The 18,313-nt window shown below is 46.2% G+C and overlaps 1 protein-coding gene across 2 annotated transcripts in view; it reads right to left on the bottom strand.

Annotated features, from left to right (window-relative positions):
• LOC141146741 (caspase-8-like) overlaps nt 1-17,954 on the bottom strand; it is a 109,675-nt gene extending 91,721 nt beyond the window's left edge. The window contains exon 1 of one of the 2 annotated variants that reach the window (XM_073633258.1): nt 17,763-17,954. The gene's annotated coding sequence lies outside the window, so the exon portion shown is untranslated. Of the gene's footprint in view, nt 1-2,746; nt 2,899-17,762 lie in introns of those variants that run through there. The other variant, XM_073633257.1, reaches the window with a different exon arrangement.
• Between the last annotated feature and the right edge of the window lie 359 nt (nt 17,955-18,313).

Raw genomic sequence — 18,313 nt, 5'->3', positions numbered from 1 at the left:
CCAAGGGCAATGGAGCGCAGAGGCGTGGCCGCAAGTTTGGGTGGAGGCAGGATTTACTCGTAACCTGGTACTGTTGGAATTGTTCCCAGTGGTACTGGCTATAGCGTTGTGGGGTACAGCATAGCAGAACTTAAACATAAGGTTGAACTGCGACAACATGGGGGTGGTGCAAGTCATCAATCAGTTATCCGCATCATCACAGCCGGTAATACGATTGCTGCGCCACCTCGTGTTTACAGTTAAATGTTTTTCTATATGCTGTTCATATCCCAGGCATTGACATCATGCTGGCTGACTCCTTATCTCGGTTTCAGTGGGACAGGTTGGGGGAGCTGACCCAGCTGCGGAAAAGGAGGGGATTCCATGCCCGGGGTGGCTTTGGGAGATGGCCTTGGTGTCGCCGCGGGATGGATCAGGAGGTCTGTAAGTGGGTCGACCTGGGCGATGAGGAACTTCTAAAAATTCGACCAGTTGGAGAGGGGTCATTGTTCGTGCATGGGGATGGGACCTTTTTATCTAGGTTTCAGTTCATTGCAGTGTTCCGCAAATGCCTTAGGGCTGGATTGTAGACATTTCGCCTCACACTCCTTCCGCATTGGGGTGGCTAAAGAGGCCGCCAGGTGTGGGTTGGATGAGGCAGCAGTTAAGAGGATTGGGAGGTGAGCATCCAGGAGGTTCCGGTCTTATGTGCGCCCTCACTTGGTAAATGATGACGTTTAAAAAAAAAAAAAAAAAAGGTGTGTGTGGGCGGCGCGTATATATTTTAATTTGTATTGTGTTATGTCATTTCAGATGGAGGTCAACCACGCCTAGTCTGGATCTTGGGGCATTCTTATGTTTTTTGGGGGGCCAGGAGGGGGGACGCTAGACCAGAGGGCAGGCAACTGGGGTTTTCGCGGAGAGAGGCATGCATTAGATGGATAGGAATTCCAGGAATGGGATGGAGCAGAGTTGTGCCTGAAGTAGAAAAATACACTCAGCTTGACGGGCCACCAGATGTGTTGGTATTACACATGGGGGGGAATGACTTGGGGGTCCGATCCACCAAGGAGCTGGTTTCTGATGTGAAGTGCGATTTTTTTTTTTTTTTTGGCACTTCGAGTGGCTTTCCCGGGGATGATAGTGGTGTGGTCAGACATAGTAGCGAGGACCTCATGGTGCATGGCGAGATCTGTGTTCAGGATCAATAAGGCACGAATTAAGGTGAACAAGGTGGTGGGTAAATTTGTCGTTAGAAATGGGGGATTGGTAGTGAGACACATGGAGTTGGAGGTTAACGTGGGGATGTACCTAAGAGGAGACGGAGTGCACCTTTCGGCTGTGGGCATCAATTTATGAGCACTAGGTCTTCAGTATGGTATTGAGAGGGCCTTGAGGGTGTGGAGGGGCCCTTAAGGGGTCATCCTTGCGGGCTGTGGTGGTATCTTTGGTCTCTGATGGTGGTAGAAAACAGATGTGATGGAAGTGGTGGGGGCTCATTTGGTGGTATGTGCCCCTCTGGTGTGTTTCCAGCGGAAGGGTAGGCTGGAATACGGAAATGGTTGCACTGTGGGAAGGGGGTTGTCTCCGAGCTGATAATACGGCTGGAGGCCTGGTATGGTAAAATATGGTCCCACAGTGTACTGGTGGAAAGTTTAAAGTGGAGATTGTGAAGTTTGGGGTGCCATCAAAGACCAAAAGATTGGTAGTTAAAATTGTTGTTAAAAAAGTTGTACATAGTTATACATATGTTGATTAAAAAAGTTATTTAATATTGGATTTTAATAGTTTATTAATAAAAAGGCTATGGCCAGTTATACTCCAAACTCTTGTGTGTGGTCTATTTGTTATATAACAGGGGGGTAAAGAGAAAGGGGTTTTAAAAGGTAAAAGGGGGGTTATGGAGAGTGGGGGGATATCAGTCTTACACTGGTCAAGGTTTGGGTGCTGCAGCAACAACCAGCTGGATACTGGTTCAAGTCACAACATAGATATTTGCCAGCACACCAAGGATCAGCACAAGGTGGCGTCCAAACAGTTTAGTTTATTGCATGATCGCAACACAAAAAGGTGCAACGTTTCGGAGTCACGCAGGACCCCTTCATCCCATGTCTGATGAAGGGGTCCTGTGTGACTCCGAAATGTTGCACCTTTTTGTGTTGTGATCATGCAACAAACTAAACCGTTTGGACGCCACCTTGTGCTGATCCTTGGTGTGCTGGCAAATATCTATGTTGGGACCAGTTAAGATGGCTCTCATAGGGAACCATTCATTTATACACGTCATGTGACTTGTGCTCCCAATGTCGGAGCGTTTGTCATACCAGTGTGAACCCAGCCTCATTGCAAAATCAAATGGCAAAATCAAACAAAGTTTTGAAATGCTTTCCAATGGGTGTATGTAAAATTTCTGTACAAAAGTTAAATCCAAGATCTACTAGTGTATGCTTAAGAGCAGAATTCTCCTCACTGTGGGAGATTTTATCTAACTTTGTGGCGTGTCTCTGGACAGCAAATAAAGGGAGATTTACCCAGACAGCAAAAAAAATATATAGTAGGGGTTTTAGCCCTTTCCTACTCTATCCAAAGCAAAAAAATGTGGCTATACTTACACTTTAAACATACAGTAGTTGCACATACTGTATGTAATGTACATAGTACTTATGGAATGTGATCTTACATTAATTTTCTATATACAGCAAAATAATCTATGAAATAAAAGTTGAAGGGATCTATAAAGTTAGAAGTGTATGTCAATTTTGCTTACTTTTGGAATGATTCTTGGCTGATTCAGTAGCAGACTGTATGTTTCCAGACGTTACTTCTTCTCAGGAAGCCAAAAACTGAAACTAGTTGTAGAACTAGTTGCAAAGTACGCCCACTTACACTGCTCCATTCTAACGTGGTTCCACCCCTTCTCAGAATGGTGCTCGCCGGTAGTTCCTTATACATATTTCCATGCTACGTAACAGTGACACATCTTGCGTTAGTGTGCTTTAACCACTTCACGTCCGGGCCAATTCTGACAATTTTGTCATGTAAAAATTTGAATTTATTTTGCTAGAAAATTACTTAGAACCCCCAAATATTATATACTTTTCTAAAGGCAAAGGCTCTGGAGAATAAAATGGTGGTTGTTGTGTAATGGTAAACCAGTAAGGGCTGCTAATAGACTCTGTACCCCACTGGTTGCCTTGACTCTGCAAATTCTCCATCACCTCTGACACCCTGGGTTCAGTCATCTTACCAACTGTACTAATAATAAGAGACTCACACAATATTAACAAAACAGTTCCAGTTTGTTTACTGTATTAGTGAGAACACAGAAATGAGTATATTTCAACATTGCAATATGAAAAAGGCACATTTATATGAACACTATGGCTATATTTATGAAAAAGGCAATACAGTGGTTTAAAGCTTCTTCAACTGAAAGTGAACACAGATCAACACAGTATGATTCAAATTTAATTAGATACTAACCCAATCACAGAAACCTGTGAACAGGTCAGCAGAAGGGTAGAGAACTGGCACTATATTTCCTATATCAGGCTCACTCCCCTCTGTCTTCTCAACCCATAGGTCATTAAGAATTTCACAACATGGAAAGAATGATATCCAAACTAGTATATTCAAATTGTCTGGCTCCCTTAACCACTTCAGCCCCGGAAGGATTTACCCCTTTCCTGACCAAGCCCTTTTTTTGCGATACGGCACTGCGTCGCTGCGACAGACTCACCCAGGACAGAGTCTTTTGCAGGGGACTGAATGCCAGCCTCTTGCCTACCGATTATGGGCCCTGGCATTTGGGGGAATGGTGCACTTTGTGAGCTGCATACCTAGGGACCCTTGAGGTGGTATTATTTTGGATTTGGGTCCTTGTCCCCCAGGACACACAGACTCTGGGAACCCTGTGTATGCCATATTGGAAATGGTGACTGGGAGGGTATGTCTTGGATTGCTTAAAATGGGACAGTAATATTTATCCACAATATCTCCCAGGATATATGTAAAAACTATTCTTGGTTTGTTTGATTCTGAACTCCACATGTTAGTTGAGAGAGCTGTTCACATTGGCCTCTAGAACTGGGTAGGAGTCAGACAGTCTACTCATACTATAGTTGGTTGCCTACTAGGCTGAGGAGGGGGGGAGATCACTGTTTCTATTGTTAATTTTAATTAGCTCCTGCTATTGTGTTTATACTACTGTGTGAAGCTCGGTGACCACAAGTCTGCCCAAAGGTCATGTCTCTGAGCCACCTAGTCTGGGTAAATGATTTATTAAACTAGCTCATGTTAATTAGGTTACAGTTGTATTGTTAGAGTAATATGAGCAGGAGGGGGGAACCTCCTCTTTAACGGTATATAAAGACTTGTAATTTTGGTTCTAATAAAACAGTCCATGTTAGCAGCTAAGCAAGTGTTGTCTTGTTTTGTGCTCATGAGCGGTTGGAATATCTGATATCTAGATTCAGACTGGGAGGAAGTGGTTTACTGACGGAAACACTCAAGCGGAGTGTGGGGGACGTTCCGTTACATTGGTGGCAAGCAGCGGGATGCTTCCTGCAGTCTGGGACATCCAAACTTCCACCTGGATCCAAGGTCCGGATAGCAGGATAGGCACAGATACCAGCCACCATGGAAGAGGAATTCAGAAGGAGGTTGCGAGAGAAGCAGATACAGCACAGAGGACCAGTATCAGAGCCGGTCCTGTTGGGATGGTTTGATTCTATTCGCTGCGAACTCTGGAAGGAAGCGCTAGCCTGTGAGCAGCGACACCAGGGAAAAGTTCTCCCCTCCATCGAGGAAAGGTACTGGTCACAATATGAATTGCGGGTGCTGTTTTTGGGAGAAAAACCGCACAAGGAGCAGACAGCTGAATTAAGCAGGCTGGTCTGGGCAGAGATGCGGCTGGATGAGAGCTACAGACGGCATACCCTTGGATAGAGGATGACAGCCCAACTGAAGGCCTGGGACTGTTGTATGTGAAGCTGACAGGGGACCCTAACTTTGGGAGTGATTTGGAGTGGCAGTTGGACGAAATCGTGGATTACAGAGAATAGCTGCTGAACTTCTCGGAAGTGCACTGGGCACTGGAAGATATAGAGTTTCTGGCCGTTCAGGAATGGGAGCTGGAGATCGCCTACAGACGGCTGCTAGATTCTGCTCAGCGCCAGGGCTGGGCTCCCTTTGCCTGGGACTATCAGGAAATACCAGTTGACAACTCTGAAATCCTGACTGAAGAGTCGGCAATGTGGCAGAGTAACAGTGTGCTTTGCCAACCTGCCCCCGCAGCTATGGACGCGGAGTTCTTATGGCAGATGCAGCAAGTGCTGACTGACCTTGATGATAATGTTTCTGCATGGGATGATCTTGGATGGAGGAATGTGCCTGTCCAGCAGCATGCCAGAGAATCGGCAGTGGAAAATCTGGAGATTGCCATCCCAAAAGCTGAAGTGCTGACAACAGGGCAGAGCTCTGCTAACCTCTGCCCAGCAATGATAGCATCTTCTGAGTTCCATGGACAGGAGATGGTGAACCTCTATCCCCAGACACCAATTGCAGAAACAGGGGATTTGATAGACTTTTCTGCTAAGGAAGAACAATCTGGTGAGCCCCCAGCAGAAGAGCTGGTAGTAGGGCCAAACTTCACTGTGCTCTGCTCAGCACCAACAGCAGTATCTGTGGAGTTACAGGGAACTTCCCCAGGTGAAGCGCTGATCACCAGACAGAGGGTCCAAGACCTCTGCCCCACACCTGTGACAGTTTTGGAGGCTCAGGGTGAGAAGGTGGCAATCACTTCCCAGCAGCAGATACAGGGGGAGAAGGGAGAGGAGGTGTTCTTTGTCCCTCCCCAACAGTTGGCCAGGGTGGAGGAAGCGGTCTTTCCTCCCCAGCAAAGATCCGTGCACCTGGGAGACAGTATCAGAGACATGTCGTCCCAGCAGCCAGATGAGGTAATGGAAAAGAAAGCAGTCGGCTCACCTCACCAATGGCAGCTACACAGTTTGGAAGTGGAGGAAGCCAGCCCCAATGCTTAGCTGGAGCGGGGGATGTGGAGTCCCCAGCAGAAGTGCTGGCAACAGGGCAGAGTGCTACCAACCTCTGCCCAGCACCGGCAACAACTGTGGAGTTTCAGGGAGCCGGGGCAGTCGGCCCCTCTCTCCAGCGACAAGCTGAGGTAGTAAAGCTGCTACTGCCAGCTGAATCACTGGCAATAGGGCAAAGGGCCGCTGGCCTCTGCCTAGCACCTAGAGTGTCCCCAGAGCTTCAGGAAGCTGGGGCGATCGGCCCCTCTGCCCAGCAGCAGACCGAGCCTCGGAATGTTAAAAACCACCCAGCTGAAGCACTGGCATCCGGGCAGAGAGTAAATGACCTCTGCCCCACCCCTACACGTGTCAACTATTCCTTGCAGCCAAGAATGGAGACCATGCGGACTGACTATGTGAGTTCACTCTGCCTGACTAACGCATTTGCAGACCAGGTGGAGGTCTGGGACCTTGTTAGTCAACCTTTTATGGGGGAGAAATGTGACAGACTCACCTGGGACAGAGGCTTTTGGAGGGGACTGAGTGCCAGCCTCTTGCCTACCGATTATGGGCCCTGGTATTTGGGGGAATGGTGCGCTTTGTGAGCTGCATACCTAGGGACCCTTGAGGTGGTGTTACTTTGGATTCGGGTCCTTGTCCCCCAGGACACACAGACTCTGGGAACCCTGTGTATGCCATATTGGAAATGGTGACTGGGAGGGTATGTCTTGGATTGCTTAAAATGGGACAGTAATATTTATCCACAATATCTCCCAGGACATATGTAAAGACTATTCTTGGTTTGTTTGATTCTGAACTCCACATGTTAGTTGAGAGAGCTGATCACATTGGCCTCTAGAACTGGGTAGGAGTCGGACAGTATACTCATACTATAGTTGGTTGCCTACTAGGCTGAGAAGGGGGGGAGATCACTGTTTGTATTGTTAATTGTAATTAGCTCCTGCTATTGTGTTTATACTACTGTGTGAAGCTCGGTGACCACAAGTCTGCCCAAAGGTCATGTCTCTGAGTTACCTAGTCTGTAAATGATTTAGTAAACTAGCTCATGTTAATTAGGTTAATTAGGTTACAGTTGTATTGTTGGAGTAATATGAGCAGGAGGGGGAACCTCCTCTTTAACAGTATATAAAGACTTGTAATTTTGGTTCTAATAAAACAATCCATGTTAGCAGCTAAGCAAGTGTTGTCTTGTTTTGTGCTTATGAGCGGTTGGAATATCTGCTCTAGATTCAGACTGGAGGAAGTGGTATACTGACGGAAGCAATTAAGCGTAGTGTGGGGTACGTTCTGTTACAGTCGCTTTAACTGACAATTGCACGGTCGTGCGACGTTGTACCCAAACAAAATTGATGTCCTTTTTTTCCCACAAATAGAGCTTTCTTTTGGTGGTATTTGATCACCTCTGCAGTTTTTATTTTTTGCACTATAAACAAAAGAAGAACGAAAATTTTGAAAAAAAAGCAATATTTTTTACTTTTTGCTATAATAAATATCCCCAAAAATATATTAAAAAAACTAATTTCTTCCACAGTTTAGGCCCATATGTACTCTTCTACATATTTTTGGTAAAAAAAAAACCGCAATAAACGTATATTGATTGGTTTGTGCAAAAGTTATCGCGTCTACAAAATAGGGGATAGATTTATGGCATTTTTATTAATAATTTTTTTTATTAGTAATGGTGGCGATCTGCGATTTTTATCGTGAGTGCAACATTGCGGTGGACAGATCGGACACTTTTGACACTATTTTGGGACCATTGGCATTTATACAGCGATCAGTGCTATACAAATGCACTGATTACTGTGTAAATGTCACTGGCAGGGTAGGGGTTGAACACTAGGGGCGATCAAGGAGTTAACTGTGTTCCCTGGGCATGTTCTAACTGTAGGGGGTATGGGATTACTAGATCATGACAGAGATCACTGCTCCCGATCACTGGGGGCAGTAGTTCCCTGTCATGTTGCTAGGCAGAACAGGGAAATGCCTTGTTTACATAGGCATCTCCCCGTTCTGCCTCTCCGTGCCACGATCGCGGGCCACCGGCTGACACTCGAGTCTGCGGGACCCGCGGCACGCCCGCTAGCCGCGGATGACGCAGCGACGTACGGGTACGTTGTTTTGTGCACCCGTGCCACTTTGCGGATGTATATCGGCGTGAGCCAGTCGGCAAGTGGTTAAATAGAATCCAAACTAGAGCAGATGAAGAAAGGATAAAAAAAAAAAAGGTGGAAGGGTTATTCCTTGAAATCCAGATATCTTCAGCTAGCTTAGATGTAATGTGATTAAGGTAATCCTTGATAATAGGGTATAGCAAATTTGGCAGATCTTTAGGGTATCCTTATTTTACTTTAATCTCCTCTTGTATGATCCTAGTGGTGTTGTGTCCAGTAAAACTACAAGAAGCAATAATGTGAACAAGGCATAGATGTCTGCTTACAGTGTTCGTTATAGTATAAGAACTGACTTCCAGTGGCACTACAAGTACCACCATGCAGAGCTGAATAAAGGATGTCTGTAAGTAGTGTCTTATAGCAACTAAATGGGCTATGCCCACTCACCACACTGGACCCAGATACAGCTGAAAACGATGTAGGTGATGTAGAAGACTCCTTCAGGAACTCTCTATCTTTATCCTGGCTCTGGGAAATGGCGTTCGCCATGCTATGCTGCGGCCTACCCGGATTTGAAGTGCAGGCATCTCTGAAAAACCTGGAACAACCTCTGGTCCGCTCTAGGGGAGAAGCTATGCTATCCACAGAGGTCCCTCTGGGTATAGCTGAACGGCTCCCCGCTGTGAAGGCCACGAATCATAGCAGCTCACTGTCACACAGACCTCCTGCTGGCAGAGTCAAACCGGCGTCCCAAGAGAGCGATGTGGGCCCCAACCAGCCCTTTTATATCCTCTCCCAGCAGTCTGTTCTGTCCTCTCAGCATTCTGGTAATCAGAGTTAAGATCAGTCCTGCTGGCATTGAAACTTCAGCATTCTGAACTACACATCCCACGATGCTTTGCTCTAAGTTTTGCCAAAAGAAAAAGGAAATGACACATAGAGTCCAGCCAACACTAGAGGGGAGACAACTCCCCATTAATAACACTGCACACTCTCTCTGAATTTCAGGCATAATATCCAGCTCCTGGCTACAGTTGCAATTTTTTATGTCACACAATATTTGTGCAGCAGTTTATTAAGAGCAAATTTTCAGGAAAAATATACTTTAACAAATTTTAAGGCCACAGACACAATATAATATGTGTATTATATATGTATATGTATATATGTATAATATGAAAGATGATGTTCTGAGTAAATAGATACCTAACATGTCAAGTTTTTAAATTGCACACACCCATGGAATGGGGAAAACTATGGTACATTAAATTATCAATAGGCAACACTTCAAAAGCCTTTAGGTTACTAGTTTAGATTTAAACAGGAGATCTGGCACTAGAATTATTGCTCTCACTCTGGTGTTCGGTGCGATCACTGTTTACATGTGCGTGCGGAACCTACATGTGCATTCACATTTGCGTATAAGACAGGTGTGCTTTAAGTTGTTTTTTTATGTATTTTTTTCTTTTATTTAAATTTATTTTCTTGGCACTGTTTCTTCATAATCCTCATTACTTTCAGTGTCTTAGGTTACCGAAGAGATTGCAAAACAGAAGTTCCTCCCACTCTTCATAGTGCATCCAGTGCGACAGGTCATGTCAGTCCCGAGCTCCCTAGTGGGATGGGAGAGCCCAGGAAAGGCGGCAGGGGGCAGCAGGAGGGTGGACCCACCTGTAAAAGTGATCAGCTGGCTATAGAGCCACTTGGATCACTTTTGCAAAAAAGAGACTTGCCAGCTGAAAAATATGATACCAGGATTATGACTGCAGCAGCAGCCATGGTCCTCATATCACTTAAGGATTTGAAGCTGTCAAATTATTCATTTAGAATTATATATACAACAAATATTTGAAACTACTTGCCACTTGCTGCATTCATCCTTCCATCTGCCATGGTGTTTTTTTTATATAATTCCCAAAAACAAATACCACACTTACAGTATGATTAAAGTGATACTAAACAATATCTTCATTCTCCAAAAATAATTCATACACATCCACTACTTGTGGATGCCATGTAATCTATTTTTCATTAAATATTTTTTTTACTGTGTTTTTCCTGCCTTCTTGTAACATCCTCCATGAACTCTTGAAACTCTCCTTTACCCCCTCACTTCCTGTTGTATGGAACTAGCAGTGCAAGACCATGTGCACTGCTCTATACACACTACAAATCCCATAGTCCATAGCACATGCCTAAACTATCTCAGGAGTGAGCAAGAGAGGATGACTACATTCCTACATACAGTGGGACCACAAATGCTCACCCAATAAGTACTCCAGCCAGAGGCGGCTCTCTAATTAGGCAAATTAGGCAGTTGCCTAAGGCCTCATGCTCACAGGGACCTCGCGGCCGCCTATTTTGCCTAATTGAAGAGCTGCCTCTGGGCTCCAAAGATTGACCTCACTCACCCACCCGGTACCTCTCCCTCCTCCCAGCCAGGCGAGGGACTGCATCACTTAGCTGTGGCTTACTGTGTGTTCAGCAACCTGGCCATGCGGTCACTGCTCTCTGACCCTGCTCACTCCACTCAGAACCGTGGCATTTCGAGCACCGGGTCTTCCTGGGTGTCCCCCCACCATTTTTTTTAAATCATCCGTAGGGCTGCTGCAGCATTACTTCTCTCTTACTCAGCCTGGACCTTGAGGGTAGCAGTCATGTCATTTGGCTTCACCCCACCTGAAAGCAACAAGGAAAGAAGCATGCTGGAGTGTGGACGAGGCATCACAGGTATAGAAACTGGCGTGTGTTTTTCAGTGCTAGAACAGCAGTTCAGGAGGTAAGAGGTGAAAACGGAGAGGGTGCAGTGGTTGGAACAAGAGGGGTGCAGTAGAGGAACAGGTGCTCAGGAGGGGGTGCAGTGGTTGGATCAAAAGGGGTGCAGTGGTGGAACGGGTGCTCAGGAGGGGGTGCAGTGGTTGGAACAAGAGGGGTGCAGTGATTGGAACAAAAGGAGTGCAGTGGTTGGAACAAGAGGAGTGCAGTGGTGGAACAGGTGCTCAGGAGAGGGTGCAGTGGTTGGAGCAAAAGGGGTGCAGTGGTGGAACAGGTGCTCAGAGGGAGGTGCAGTGGTTGGAACAAGAGGGGTGCAGTGGTGGAACAGGTGCTCAGGAGGGGGATGCGGTGGTTGGAATAAGAGCGGTGCAGTGGTGGAACAGGTGCTCAGGAGGTGTACAATAGAACATTGTTTTCCTCTAAATGGGACTTTATAAGGCAAGAGTCTTCAAACAGTATATCAAAATCACATATATAATTTTATTATCAAAAAAATTATTAAAATCATGGCAGAGGACATGAAAAAACTTAATAAAAAGATAAGGATGCTGACAATACAAGTGGTGATCACAATGACAATAGCATATAAAGGTACAATGATAAACACAGAAAACCCACCGACTAATGCGGCTGAGGTCTGCACATACAAAGAGCCTGACGCGTTTCGAGGTTTTAATTGGGTTGGAACCTCTTCTTCAGGGGCAGATGATGAGATAGGTGGTTATCTGTACATTTACAAAAAAAGGGCAAAACATCTTAAAAAACATTCATTGTATGAGAAACAGCATATAGTCATAATAGTCAGAAATATTTAATATATTTAGATAATAGTCTCACCATGTAGTTTTTTGAACACACATTAGAGAGCATCCAGCTTTAAAAGGAAAATAGTACGGTACAGTGACCGGTCGGCATGCGCCTTAGCAGTCCACTCGGCGCACGGAGGCCAATGTGCCATTTCTTCCCTTTGGCGCTTTTTGGCCTCCCGTTTCAGTGATCGCACATGATCGGGGCAATGTGTCTGTCCCATCACCATGGCGATCAACACACCACGGGTCCCCGACGCGGACACTGGTCCCCTCCCAGCACGTGTCAGCTGTTGCCAGAGCTGGATGTTTCCTCCCTCTGTGCTCTGATAAGTGGGTGGGACCAAGGATGCGGGCCTGCACGCCGGGGATTCGGAGGAAGATCCCTCCCCCCTCCTCTCCCACTGTCTATGACGCTCACCGGCTCATCAGCTGTTGCTGATGTTACACTAATGAGCGGTATTAGAAAAGCCTTATGCCCTGAATGGCCAGTCTCATGCCTGCATAGGCGTCGGACCGGCTGTTCAGCCTCACCACCCTTCAAGGTAACCAGCTCATCTCTATCCCTATAGATTGTAGGCTCTGTCTAGAGACAGGGGTTAGGCACACGCAAGCCAACTCAGACATTAGTGTGGTGTGGATTGGCTGTGCTGCGACACTGCTTGCAGCAGTGCTTTTTGTATATTGGTTCCCCTGTGATTTTAATTAATCACACAAAACTTTTTGTTTTTGTTTTTCAGCCATTATATGCTGATGGGTCCAATTATGTTGTTTTCCCCCCTGATGTGAGACCTGGTCACACAGAGGGATTCAACATTTATCCCTACCTTGCCAAAGTTCCATGCGATTCCCTCCTACCTGTTAGGCGTGATCTCCACTCTATATAAGCCTATAGGTAAGCTGGAGGACGGATTGATATCCCTATTATATCAATATACATTAGATATAAGGGCCATCTTTTTTGTTTTTGATGTTGACTACTTTCTTCCTTTTATATCTATGGATTGGATTCTATTAGACTGTTCCTTCCTTTTGTCTTAGGTGACATACACTATTCACCACAGCTGTCATCAGTGGCGTTATTTTGCGGGTGGGAGGACGCCCTTTGTGTCCTGTTGCTGGGCTGCATGCCTATACCGTGTTCTTGGTGCTAGGGTTGGTCCACGTGTCTGCTTCCTGCCAGCAGGCCACTGTACCCACTGTTTTCCTTTTAAAGCTGGATGCTCTCTAATGTGTGTTCAAAAAACTACATGGTGAGAATATTATCTAAATATATTAAATATTTCTGACTGTTATGACTATATGCGGTTTCTGATACCATGAATGTTTTTTAAGATGTTTTGCCCTTTTTTTGTAAATGTACAGATAACCACCTATCTCATCATCTGCCCCTGAAGAAGAGGTTCCAACCCAATTAAAACCTCGAAATGCGTCGGCCTCTTTGTATGTGCAGACCTCAGCCGCATTAGTCAGTGTGGTTTTCTGTGTTTATCATTGTACCTTATATGCTATTGTCATTGTGATCACCACTTGTATTGTCAGCATCCTTATCTTTTTATTAAGTTTTTTCATGTCCTCTGCCATGATTTTAATATTTTTTTTTTTTGATAATAAAATTATATATGTGATTTTGATATACTGTCTGAAGACTCTTGCCTTATAAAGTCCCATTTAGAGGAAAACAATGTTCTATTGTACAGTTTCATAGGGATGTGGGCAAGCTGTCTTCTTCCCTAAGGCTACCGTCACCACCCTCATTCAGGTGCTCAGGAGGGGGTAAGTGGTTGGAACAGGTGCTCAGGAGGGAGGCAGTGGTTGGAACAGGTGCTCAGAAGGGGGTGCAGTGGTTGGAACAGGTGGTCAGGAGGGGGTGCAGTGGTTGGAACAGGTGCTCAGGAGGGGGTACAGTGGTTGGAACAAGAGGGGTGCAGTGGTTGGAACAGGTGCTCAGGAGGGGGTGCAGTGGTGCAACAGGTGCTCAGGAGGGGTGCAGTGGTTGGAACAAGAGGGGTGCAGTAATTGGAACAAGAGGGGTGCAGTGGTGGAACAGGTGCTCAGGAGGGGGGTGCAGTAGTTGGACCAAGAGGGGTGCAGTGGTGGAACAGGTACTCAGGAGGGGGTGCAGTGGTTGGAACAAGAGGGATGCAGTGGTGAAACAGGTGTTTAGAAGGGGTGCAGTGGTGGAACAGGTGCTCAGGAGGAGGTGCATTGATGGAACAGGTGCTCAGGAGGGGGTGCAGTGGTTGGAACAGGTGCTCAGGAGGGGGTGCAGTGATTGGAACAGGTGCTCAGGAGGGGGTGCAGTGGTTGGAACAAACAGGGGTGCAGTGGTGGAACCGGTGCTCAGGAGGGGGTGCAGTGGTGGAACAGGTGCTCAGGAGGGGGTGCAGTGGTGAAATAGGTGCTATGGAGGGGGTGCAGTGGTGGAACAGGTGCTCAGGAGGGGGTGCAGTGGTTGGAACAGGTGCCCAGGAGGGGGTGCAGTGGTTAGAACAGGTGCTCAGGAGGGGTGCAGTGGTTAGAACAGGTGCCCAGGAGGGGGTGCAGTGGTTAGAAAAGGTGCTCAGGAGGGGTGCAGTGGTTGGAACAAGAAGGGTGCAGTGGTTGGAACAACAGGGGTGCAGTGGTTGGAACAAGAGGGGTACAGTGTTGGAACAGGTGCTCAGGAGGGGGTGCAGTAGTGCAACAGGTGCTCAGGAGGGGGTGCAGTGGTGGAACAGGTGCTCAGGAGGGGGTGCAATGGTTGGAACAGGTGCTCAGGAGGGGGTGCAGTGGTTGGAACAGGTGCTCAGGAGGGGGTGCAGTGGTTGGAACAAGAGGGGTGCAAGAGACTTGCCAGCTAAAAACCTTAGTTAGACTTACCGGTAACTCTATTTCTACGAGTCTTTCAGGACAGCACCTGGAGAGAGCGCAGCTCCACCCACATCCCAGGAAACACTGCAGTCATTCCTTTAAAGCCTGGAGACTTCCACCATGTCCTGAGTTGTTACCAAGTACCTCCAGCCATGCTGAAATTATATAAGCAGAACATAGCAACCACAACACATTAACATTTATAACCAAGGGAGGGTCATTGGCGCTGTCCTGAAAGACCCGTAGAAATACCGTTACTGGTAAGACTAACTAAGGTTTTCTCACCTCGTCTTTCAGGACAGCACCTGGAGATGATAAACGAGTATTTACTCTAATGGCCCACACGATCCAAATATCGTACGAAAACGGTCGTCCGAGGAAGGATCGTACGATATTCAGATCGTGTGTACACTACTTTCGATGGCCGATCACGACCGTTCATCCGATATTACTCGATCGGACATACCCGAAAATTTTCCTCGTACGATTCCAGATCGTACGATTTTTGTTTAGTCAGTATAGTTGTCGTCCGAAAATACAATACAAATACATTACAACACATGACATCACTTCCGATTTTTTTGTCTGTCGTACCAGAATTTTCGTGACTTTATTTAGCTATTCAATTTCTACTTGCGACTATTAAGCGATATTCGGATCGTGTGTACGGGCCATTAGGGTGGGACCACCGCTTGCAGGACCTTCCTGCCAAACGACTGCTCTGCTGCCAAGAGCAGGTCCATCCTATAGTGACGAGTAAAGGTGGAATAACTCGTCCATGTGGCCGCCTTACAAATTCGCCCTGGCGAAGCTCCAGCTCGTTCCGCCCAGGATGTAGCTACAGCTCGAGTTGAATGAGCTACTACCCCTGTGGGAGGTTCTATTTCCACAGTCCTATAAGCTTTGTGGATAGCCATCCAAAGCCACCTACCAATCGTGCTTTGAGAAGCTCCGTAATCCTTATGAGACCCAGAAATAAAATTGGATCTTCTAAACTCTTTTGTTACCTCTAGATAGCGTAAAACGCATCTCTTCACGTCCAGACTATGAAATTCTCTTTCTTTAGGTCCTGTTGAATTTGGACAGAACATTGGTAAAATTATCTCTTGGGATCTGTGAAAAACTGAAGCAACCTTTGGCAAACACCCCGGGTCTGTCCTCAATACTAGCCGATCTGGGAAAACTATCAAGAAAGGCTCAATGATAGATAACGCCTGAAGTTCACTGACCCTTCTAGCCGAGGTGACTGCTATCAGCAGTGTTAGCTTTAAGGACCACAATTTAATTGTGGCTTCATCTGATGGTTCAAAAGGTCTTCTAGTCAGACCCTGCAAAACAACTGATAAATCCCATTTGGGAAAACACTTAAGCGGTTTAGCTCTAGCTAGTGCCTTAAAAAACCTAATGATCCAAGGGTCTAGAGATAACCTTCTCTCTAGAAAAACTGATAGTGCAGCTACCTGAACTTTCAAGGTGCTAGTTGCCAAACCCTTTTCTATGCCGTCCTGGAGAAATTCCAGAACAGAAAAGTTCTCCTGTGGAGAGTGATTTTTGGAAACGCACCAGAAATTGAAGCAATTCCAGGTTTTAAAATAAATGGCCCTTGTGACCTTCCTGCTATTTAGCAGGGTACAAATGAAATTATCAGACAAACCCTTACTCCTCAGGATTTGCTCCTCAGTAACCAAACTGCCAGCTTGAAGTGACCTATGTTGGGATGCAGAAGGGGACCCTGAGTCAGTAGATCCCTTTGGACCGGAAGCAACCAATGGGACTCTACCACTAATTTTAGTAGGACTGAAAACCAAGGCCTCTTGGGCCAATACGGGGCCACTAAAATCGTCTTTTTTCCCTGTAGCTTTCTGAGCACTAACAGGATCATTTGTACAGGGGGAAAAGCGTAACACAAACGGAAGGTCCAGCGATGCGCCAGTGCGTCCAGACCTTCCGCTTGGTCCTGCCTGTTCAGAGAATAGTAGACCGGAACCTTTGCATTTGTTTGTGATGCAAAAAGGTCTATCTGGAGATTCGCCATTTGTCCACTATCTGCTGAAAGACCTCCTGACTTAGGCTCCATTCGGACGCTAAAACCCTTCTTCTGCTTAAAAAGTCCGCTATCTGGTTTAGGTTGCCCTTCAGATGCACTGCTGTTAGGGATGCCACGTTGTCCTCTGCCCAAGTCAGAGTCTGTAGGGCCAAGTCTAGAAGACACCTGCTCCTTGTCTTGAGATGTAGGCCACTGCCGTGGCGTTGTCTGACAATACCTGTATGTGTTGGTCCCTGATCATCTGTCTGAAGGCCCACAACCCCAGAAAAATGGCCCTTAATTCCCTCTAGTTTGAGGATCTCCTGGATTCCTCCACTGACCAGGACCCCTGGGCCAACTGGTTCTCCAGATGTGCACCCCACCCCCAGGAGCTCGCATCTATCATCAAGATTTTTGCTGTGGGAAAGGTCCACAGCAAACCCTTGTTCAAATTTGTTTGCCTCCACCACCATATTTTAATTTTTACTGGAGATGGGATCCTGATCTTTTTCTCCAAAGACTCTCCGTAGGCCCCACTGTAGAATCGCTTGTTGGAGGTCTCTCGCATGGAGTCGGGCCCACTGAACAGCTGGGATCGAGGCTGTGAGAAGCCCCAGCATGGACATGGCTGCCCGAACTGTAACAGATAGATTTGTCTGCACTTTCTTTACTGCCGCCTGTACCTTTATCATCTTTTCCTCCAGGAGGAAAATCTTTTCCTGTACTGAGTTGATAACATAGCCTAGGAAAATGATCACCTGAGAGGGAATTAGGTTTGATTTTTTCATGTTCAAAATCCAACCCAAATCCTCTAAATGGCTCTCTGTCCTTTTCAAATCCCTGCATAACAGGTCCTCTGAGCTGGCGAACAACAGAAGGTCGTCCAGATATGGTACTACAGATACAGATCAAACTTGTTGCGCTATTCAAAAATACTACATAAAAGTTGCTGACACAATATTGTCGGGTGCAATAACAAAAATATGGGGTAAAGGTGTAGCGCTATTAAAAAAAAGGAAATGATAATAAACAAAAGTTCATATAATCAATACTGAAGAAAGTTCCAAATTTGATTGATTCTGAGTCTGTCAATAAAGGATTTTTGATGAGATGAAAAGGAAAGAACCCATCACCAACACCCTAAAAAACTGACCCTTACCGTCAGCATATGGGTTGTACAGCAATTGCATTAGTAGGTTGCATCCACGTTTCCTCACAGTCAACAGAAACTCCCCCATATGGTACTACAGATACCCCTTCCAAGCTGAGTGGTGCCAATGTTTCTGCCATGATCTTCGTGAAGATCCTTGGGGAAGCAGAGAGACCGAACGGGAGAGCCCTGAACTGAAAGTGTGACACCACTCCCCCTGCTCTGATTGCCAGACACAGATATCTCTGTGACGTCGGTGTTATGGGAACATGCAGGTATGCGTCCCTGAGATCTATGGAGGCTAGAAAGCACCCCGCGGGAAGGAGTTTTCTCACCGAATAAATTGTGTCCATATGAAATTTTTTGTATCGGATGGACCTGTTTAGGATCTTTAAATTCCGTATTAACCTGAATTTTCCTGACAGCTTCTTCACTAGAAAAACATGTGAATAACACCATAGCCCTTCCTCTCCCTGGGGCACTGGGATGATTTCCTTCTGTTGAAGAAATTCCTGCAGGAATGATGTCATCACCAAAGACTTCTGATCTCTGGGGAGCTG

The sequence above is a fragment of the Aquarana catesbeiana genome, linkage group LG06 (genome assembly GCF_042186555.1).
Source record: "Aquarana catesbeiana isolate 2022-GZ linkage group LG06, ASM4218655v1, whole genome shotgun sequence".
Taxonomy (NCBI): domain Eukaryota; kingdom Metazoa; phylum Chordata; class Amphibia; order Anura; family Ranidae; genus Aquarana; species Aquarana catesbeiana.
Note: the sequence above shows the minus strand (reverse complement) of the source record. Positions and strands in the feature narration are given on the sequence as shown.